We start from the raw sequence: 8,890 nt of genomic DNA on the forward strand, positions 1-8,890 counted from the left end.
CTATTTACATGAAATTCGAAAAAAATGCAAACTAATCTGCAGTGATAGAAAGCAGATAAGCAATTGTTCAGACTGGAGAGAGGGGCGCAGAGAGGGATTAGGATTACAAAGGTGCAGGAGGAAACTTTTGAGGGTATGGATATTTTCATGATCTTGAATGTGGTGATGGTTTCACAGGAATATCAAACATCAAATTGTATACTTCAAATATGTGCAGTTGATTGTGTGTCAATTATGCCACAGTAAGTATTTTTGTTTGTTTTTGTTTTAATAAAGAAACTCATGCATGCCTCTTTTTGAGCTCTGTTTCACATACTTTTTGAACTATTGGCGTTGGTTAATTTAACCGTTTGGCATATGAAATACCCAAATCATTAAGCTGCCCTCATAGAAGCATCTTGGATGGCTGAAGACAGCCTCCCCGCCATGCTTGCTCTCTTACACAGGACTGAACCTGTGTAGCTAAGGCTCCTCCATCCTTTCTCCAGGCAATGTCAGAAAGTGCAGGATATCACCAGACTGTGAGCTCCCTCAGGCAAAAACCACTTGTCATTCAACTTTGTAATCATGGAAGTATTTTACTCAGGGTCTGGTAAGTGTCAAATGTGTATTGTACACTGAAATGGAATCACAGTGTCTTAACTATGGCTATTGCATCTATTCAGAGGTTTACTTTGGCCCAGAATTTTATAAGGAGCCCCTTAACTCATTCGTTTCACTGTTGCTTTCAGATCCAAGGTGCACAGTCCCATGGCAGATATCTAATCTACTCAAATTCCTGACTGTTTTGCAAGCCCCTGACAAATGATACCAGCATATTTGGCAACTGAGTGGTGGCTCTCTCGAATCTTGGCCTGTAACCTAAGTCTCACCATTCTGTAACTGCAAACTCCTCACTCTCTAAATTATAAACTTACAGTGAACTTGGTTGTCTGGATCTTTTGTGTCCATTCTTGTAACCCTCCCTTATTGCTCCCAAATGCCCAACGTAATGCTTCTTGACTACGTCTACAAGCAACTCCCCTCAAAACAAAACAGAACTGTGACTAAAGGAAGCATAGGCTAAAATTACCTTTTCCGTGGTGCTCAACCCCGACTACACAGTAGGATCTCCTGGAGAGATTTTTAAAGCATGATGGACATGGAAATACCTCAGACCAATTAAAGCAGAGTCCCTAAGGGTGACCCCTGGGCCTGAGGGGTGTTTGGTCTGAGTGTTTCTTTGTTTTTGTTGTTTTGTTTTTTAAGCTCCCTAGAGAATTCTAATGTGCAGCTAGTTGAGAAGCACTGCTAGGTTGATGGTATTATCTTTTGGTATGGAAAGTCAGCATTTCCTTAACATGTCTGGAAAAAACCTGACTGACTTTGTTTTAGCCTCTCCAATTACATTTTCCTGAAAGGCCACGTTTGCTCATTGGTTATGTACAGGTCATGGTAGTTATGGGAAGATTTAGCCTGTAATTAAGAATAAAATGAAACTTCATTTTTGTAGGAAATTACATTGTACGGTATAGTAAATTACACTTTTCATTGGGAAATTATGAAATAAGAATTTGTCATTGGCTAGAATAATATAATGTTTAATTTTTAAAATTACATCATTAAAGGACAATTAGCTGAATAGGTAATAATTTGGCTAATTGCAGTGATTAAATGATTGCTTCCATCATGTAAATTACTTTCCACTATAGTCGGTGATCTAAAATATTTGCTAAACATCTAGCAGTGTTTTAACATATCATTTAATGAGTAAATGGCCTACATTTTGTTGATGGACTCCCTGTGACCAATTTGTCAGCTGCATCAAGGAAGAGACCAGGAGACCAGTCATCCTGGGTTGCCAGGATCTGTCAGGATCTCTGGGTCTTAGCCAAGCAGGTTGGCATTCCAAGCATAGCTCCAATGGGGGTGGGGAAAGGAGACTCTGCAGGTGCCGGGGCTCATTGCTGTGCTAGATATTTATCTTTGTGTCTAAAAAAAACCCTCTGAGTTTCAGTTTCTTCATCTGTGAGGAGGGGGATAGTGGATAGTAAGACCTGATTATAGGATTGTTGCTACTGTATGTATGGTAATAAGGCTCTTAACGTAATACCTGGCATATAGTTCATGCTCAAGAAATGAGAGCAATTATTACTTTTTAAATTATTTTCGTTGCAGCAGAGCTTTCTCATACTGCTCCTGGCCCTTTATTTGGCTGGCTATACACAGGAGACACAGGGGGATTGCAGAACTGGTTATGCCACTTGATTCTGGTGCTGCAAGATGGAATGGCAGGTGGGGGTGAGGCAGGTGAGGGTGAGGCCAGGGGTCCCTCCTCCATTGAAGAAGGCTTGGGAACTGGGTGGGTCAGGCCTAAGTCTGTAGAGAGAGGTTGTCTGACCATTCAGCATAAAGGGAGAGTCTCACAGATCGAAAGCTGGAAAGCAATGCCTGTAGATCTAACAGTGGAATTCAAACCAATTTAACAAGCATTCCTGCAGAGATTTGCAATCCATTTTCTGCTGGCTGTTAGGAAAAAAGTGTATTTCTTTTTTATGTTTTGCAACATTTTTACTTTCAGACTTTCCTTTTCTCTGACATTTCACACACTACTTGAAATTGAGCCAGATAGTCTGTTATCCAAGTGGAGAAGAGTGAAGTAACTTATCAACAAATTGCAGAATTTAGATCTGGAAAGGCTCACCTAGATTGGTGCTTTAAAATATGAGTTCTCAGTCCCCAGCGTGAAGTGACTCAGGGGCTAACACAGCGGAACTGCAGGGGACAGCATGGGATCAAGTGGATAGGGCTCCACACACCACCCGTTGTTTCCCCACTTCAAGTTAAGGGGTTCCACTCTGATCTGTCTTATATGTTGCGGTTTTTTGAATAAAATTCCACTTGCAAATAAGAATTCTAGTGCTAAAAAAAGTTGGAAAACTAGAGAATTAGTAACTCCTCCATTTTACAAGTGGAGCTAAGAGTGGTAAAGTGACTTGTTTGAAGTTACATACTTAAAAAATAATAGAACTAGGACTGGTAATTAGTTCTTCTGATCTTCAGTCCAGGGACACGGTCCCCTATATCATGTTACCTCTTAAGAGGTAGGGATAGACAACCAGGAGCACAGGACGTACTTTTCAGGCCACAGTGTGAACACATCGCAAGAGAAATCTTCTAGCAAAGTGCAAGGAAAGCAGCAAAATATCAGCATCTTAATAGTTGAGTTTTCACCTTGAATATAAAAAAGGGACACAAAAAGGACATATTTTCTCTTCATTTCTCTCTTCTATTGGAAGCTTTCTATTGTATTACCAATTAAGCAATATGACTTGGGATAAGGCTCCTTGGAAAACATACAAAGTTTTGTATGTATATCATAACTAGAAGGGTAGAAGGCGCCTGTAACACATTAGTTTGATGGATGATCCTCAGGATAATGTTATAGAGGAACTCAAGTGGGTATATTTCTCACTACTGAGGCTAAGGACTCCTTCTTTATGGCATCGCCTCTGTTTGGTACTCAGCTATAGCATTAATGCACAATCAATATCTGCCAAATGGATTCACCTTACTCAGAGGTGTTTAATGGAATCCTGTGATTCCCATCAACCATACTCCATGCCCTCCTTTTTCCTTTACCTGTCTGTGACCCTGGACTTTAGTTATATTCTACCCTGGTAGTCTCCCTTCAAAATGTGACGTGATTCCTCTCTAGAAATCTTGATTTTCGGCTCATCTATTAGTTCAGGTAATGTTTCTCTTATTTCAGCACCCTCCACCATAATCTCAATCACTCCAACAAACCCACCTTCAATTAAGATACAAATAAGTAAAACAGTGTTTGCTTTTCCTCATTCCCAGTTCCAAGCAGGGTGCTGTTCATGAGTTTCTCATATATACAAATTCTAACGCTGCCGAGAAGAAATCTTCTATATTTATAGGGTAGGTGAAAGGAATGAGTGTTGAATGAAAAGAACATAGGTAAAACATCTGCACAAGTGGAAAGAAAAGTAGTCAGTTTGGGCAATAAATAAAACTCAACCACTGGTGAGTTTTGAGTGATCAGGACTGATAAAATGATCTTACTCCCTGGTTCACTCTGGCTGTGCAGGTAGAGCCACAGAATCATTCCTAGGGACTGCAGGTGGAAGCCAGAACATGTAGTAATTATTCTCTTTAGCACCAAATTACATTTGAGAAGCTTGTAGATCACTATTGTTAAACCTCCATCTAGATTCTTCTCTCTTAACTCAATGTTGCTTAACCTGGTTGCCTTTTGTCTTTATTTTATCCCTTTAAAAATACTCCCATTGTCCATTAGAATAGTGTTGTGAGTAAGAAGTATTCACTATAATGTGCTTTAGGTTGTTGCAACGTTTACAATTTAACTAAATTGACCTTGGTTATTAGACCAGTTGAATAAAGATGTGTTACTCTGATTTAACAAAGGAAAGAAAGAATCATTAAAACAACAGTTATTCATGCACCATGCAACTACCTTTCTGTAGTTAAATGTAATTGTAGTTTTTCAGCAAAGAATTTGTGGAGAATTAAAATGAAAAGAAATAAAGACTTGGGGAAGTAGCACCAAATGGATGGAAAATATGAAATCAATTATCTCAATGTTAAAAAAAATCTGTTTCTTATAAAGAATTGGAGATCAGTTGAACTACAAAATTATTTACATTTCTTCAGAAATGTTCTCACTGTCAGTGGAAAAAAAAACATATGAAGAAGTATCTTTTGTCACACAAGCCATGTAATATAGAGCCGAAAGAGGGTCTAAAGAGTTCATCGGGTTCAGTCTTCTGTGTCCAAATGGATGACTACCTCAATTGCTTGAAATAAGTGATTCCTGTCCACTTTTGTTTGCTCTTTCTTTTATGTAAAAACAAGCAAACACCAAACAAAAAAAGACCTGTTTTTCTTCTTGATTCTTAAAATTTCTAAAAATTATCTGTCATGCGGGAGACCCTGCTCGCTGCGCCATTTGTCATGCGGGGCGTCATACAGGGTGGCCTGCAGGTTCTCTGCTCCCGCTCCCCATACAAGAACGCAGGATATGGTGAGGCCAAAAAGGAACACCCACGGAGCCATAGGTAGGGGAGTCATACCACTATATTCTCACTTGGCGGCACTATACTCTCACTGGAGGCTGGATCCACACTGTCCGCAAACCGCCATCCACGCGTGCCAGCCCAGCCACCATCTTCTTGCTAGCCCCCATCTTTCTCTCTTCTCCTAGAGTAGCCACAGCAGTTATACTAGTGGCCAATGGCTCACTGGTTACAGCTGACGGCCAACTAGCCACAGCTGATGGCCAGCCAATCATAGTTGATGGCCATTTACTACCTGAGCCAGCACCTGTCTATGTGAGGCCGAGAGCCTGGAAACTACTTTCTGGGGCTCTGCCCCCACATTATCCCAAATATTACATATTTCAGACACAGTTTTAGGTGTATTTTGTTCTATTTCATGTAATAGCAATACTAAGAAAAGGATCAGGTTATCAATAATTTACTAAAATTTTCCCAACAGATATTAATTTAGCTTTACATGTATAAAAAGAATGGGCTGATTTGTAGGGGGATTTGTTTAGAATTAAAAGTATTGAAAAAGGAAAATTATAGGAGATTAATCTTAGTGGTGCTCATTCAGCTGCCATCCAGAAGAAAAGCAGTAATAGCCAGCACTCAGATCACATTGGGCATCTCATGTTTGTTTTGAGATCAGTGTATCAGGATGACTTAGCTTGCAGACATAAACTTGAAATTCAATTGGCCCCTGATTCAATATGTATCAAGAAAACTCCTATTATCACTTAGATTTCCAAAAAACTCTGCCTCCAAGGAGAAAATAAGCTACCATGGACATTCCATAAAACACAGAGTCATTCCTAGAACCTAATTCTGGGAGACAACAGCCTCTAGAAATTTCTTTCGGTTTGAGGTTGCCGTGGCTTGCCTACAGGAAACTGGTGAAACCAATTCTGCTCCCTAATTGCAACTGGTTGCTAATTGCTAAGGATCTTCACCTAGGCTGGGGCATATGCAAACAGAATCAGGGAGCCAAAGACTGAGCTCCACCCCACACCTTCATTCTCTTCTAGAGAGAGTGGCTCTGAGATGCCTCCACAGTGGGTGACCTCCCAGAATTGTTGGTGAATCCTATAGGGATAATTCCAGCAATCTTCGAAGCCAGATGTGCTTTTCAGTCTTAGAAGTGCTGAGTTTTCCCAGTGATTGATTCTCCATCTATAAAGCAGCCAGATGGAATCTGCAAAGGTAAGGGTCCAGATTAATTTCTGCTATGTGTTGTACATCTGCAAGAGAATTAGACTCTGTACATTGTTTTTCATATTTATGATTTTACGCTTTAAGAAAAATCCCTCATGGGCAAGGAAGAGAGTGTTTGTTGAGGGAATATTTTCCATTAATAAAGGTGAATTGGTTGGGAATTCCTAAATGGAAACCTATAGATCTACTGAGATGCACGTTTTCTATTTGGATGTATGGCCACACTTGGATGATTTTCCTAGCTTTTATTTATTTTTATTTATATTCTGTGGAGTTAATTATCTTCAGAGAATATTGGTGTGTTCCATGGAGAGCTAGATAATGGCTCTGGAAATAGATGTGTTGAATGAAATTAAAAATTCTCCAATGCAGGCCTGTGTGAAAGGGAACATGGTCGTGCAGGACGCTTGTTTCTGAAACAAATCTGGGACAAATTTAAATCTATATCTTTCAAAGCCAGTATATTACAGTTATTTCTTCCCTGCTTACTGTACTGAGGTTGATGTGGTTGGAGAGGAAGAGGGAAAGCCAAGAAAAAATAAAAGGTGACACACACACATAAATCAGAGTATGATATATTCACATATATGCAATATGTAAAACTAAAGCTGTGTCAGAAATGACTGAATGAACAAATTTATCAAATGCCTTTCAGCATCTAATAATTATGTGATCTTAGTACATTTTTTAATTTGTTGATGCAAAAGATTATGATAGATTTCTTAATATCAAACCACCCCTGTAATTGGGAATACATTCTACTTGTTTGTATTGTATCCTGTGAAACTCAAGTCTCTTGAGTCTCCTGGACGCTGTGGTGTGCTGCTCAGATGCTTCTGTCAGCAGGAGGTGCTTACCACTCCCCCAGCTGTCTGGAGTGTTGGGGAGGCAGATGGCTCATAGCTGAGTTGCCTCTCAGGGAGCAGGCCTGCCTTTCATGACTGGTTCAGACCTTTCTGTGTGTTCTGCTGAAGCCACTGTTGTAACCGTATTGCAACTTCTTTCTCTAGCCCAGTCCTGACCTAAGACAGAAGCAAGCTGCATTTTATATGCCAACATTTTAGTCAAAATACTTGTGTCTGCATTTTTAAGTGAGAAGGGTCTAGTATTTTTTTTTTTTTTAATATTAGGCTTTGGAATTAATATTAATCTGGTTTCATAAAATGAATTAGGAGGATTTTTTTTCTTTTTTTCTTATGGTCTGGAAATGTTTAAACAACATTGGAAGCATCTATTACTTAAAGATTAAACCCATCTGGTCTTTGTGCCTTTTTCCATGATAGATTCTTAATCACCAGTCTGACATCTACAGTGATTGGCAATTTAAGTAACTTATATTTTGTTAGGAAATCATTCATTTCTGTGTTTTCAAATTTGTAGCCATAGAATTGCAAGCAGTAATCTCTCATAATTCTTTTAATCACGCCTGTATCTCTGGTTTGTCTCCTCGGTTTTTTTTTCCTTAATCACAAGTTGCCAACAGCACTTTATTTTTTGTTTTCAACATCCTGTTCTGCAGTTTTCTTGGCCCTTTTGCCCAGATATCAAAGAGGTGGGCATTGGCACAGGCCATGTGAAGACTGGCAGACGCCTTGAAGTTCTTCTCCTTTGTGACTATCCTGGCTTTCTCCTCCTTGTAGACATTCTGTGTGGACATGACTGGTCCTGTTAGCTAGGTAGCCGGGGGGCGTTCTTCAGCAGAGCCGTCTCCCTTCTGGGGGTGGGGTGAGGGTGGGGTTGGGCTTGCTGGGAAAGAGAGTGAGCCTGGAGCGGTACTCCTTCAGGCGCTGCACGTTAGCCTGCAGGGACGTGCTGGACTTGTTCTTCTTCCTTGGATCCAAGGAGATCCCAATGGTCCAGGCCACCCTTTTGTGGATGCTGGCCACTCTTAACTCCTCCTAGCTGAAGCCCCTGCCGGCTTTCACTTTGGTGTGGTACCTCATGGGGGGGCATCTCACTGTGAGCCAGATGCCCCGTGTGGGGTGATGCGGTCCGCTCTGGCTTTGGCCTGCTGGGCCTGGGGTCTGCAGGCTGGTTAAACCACATGGGCACACGCTGCTGCCAGTCCTGGTGGAACTGAGATTCTCAAACATGGTAAATGTCAGTGCATTTTGTATTCTATGGCATTGTTTCTATGGCAAATAGTTGGTCTCCATTTTGAATGTAACCTTCTGACCTTCCATTGCCTGGCTGGAAAACAGAAAATAATAAATTAGAAATAAATCAGTGTAGCTAAGGAGGGAAGTTAATTTTCAGAGACTGAGTGATCTGAATGAGTGTTTAACATTAAGGTACATCACTTTCTTATTTATTTGCATTTGCTTGATATTTTTTGTCTCTCCCTATATCTATCTTTAACCTTTCTTACGGCTTTACGTTGGTTGCAGTTGGGTATTGCATTTTAACCAATCTGACAATCTCTGATTTTCAGTAGAAGACATCAGCCCATTCATATTTAATGTAATGATTGGTATACTTCATTTTTCTCTGTCTTACTTTATTTCTTTACAATACTTTTTCTTCTTTTTTCCTTTTTCTTAGTTTTGCTGGTTTGGCCAACTTGCTATTTATGCCATTTACCTCTTGTTAATATGAATGTTCTACTCTACTTT

At 40.1% G+C, this 8,890-nt stretch overlaps 1 pseudogene; it reads right to left on the reverse strand.

Moving 5' to 3' along the window:
- Positions 1-6,936: 6,936 nt before the first annotated feature.
- LOC141571793 (large ribosomal subunit protein eL13 pseudogene) lies at positions 6,937-8,461 on the reverse strand (annotated as a pseudogene).
- Between the last annotated feature and the right edge of the window lie 429 nt (positions 8,462-8,890).

Source organism: Rhinolophus sinicus, linkage group LG05 (assembly GCF_036562045.2).
Source record: "Rhinolophus sinicus isolate RSC01 linkage group LG05, ASM3656204v1, whole genome shotgun sequence".
NCBI classification, from domain to species: Eukaryota; Metazoa; Chordata; class Mammalia; order Chiroptera; family Rhinolophidae; genus Rhinolophus; species Rhinolophus sinicus.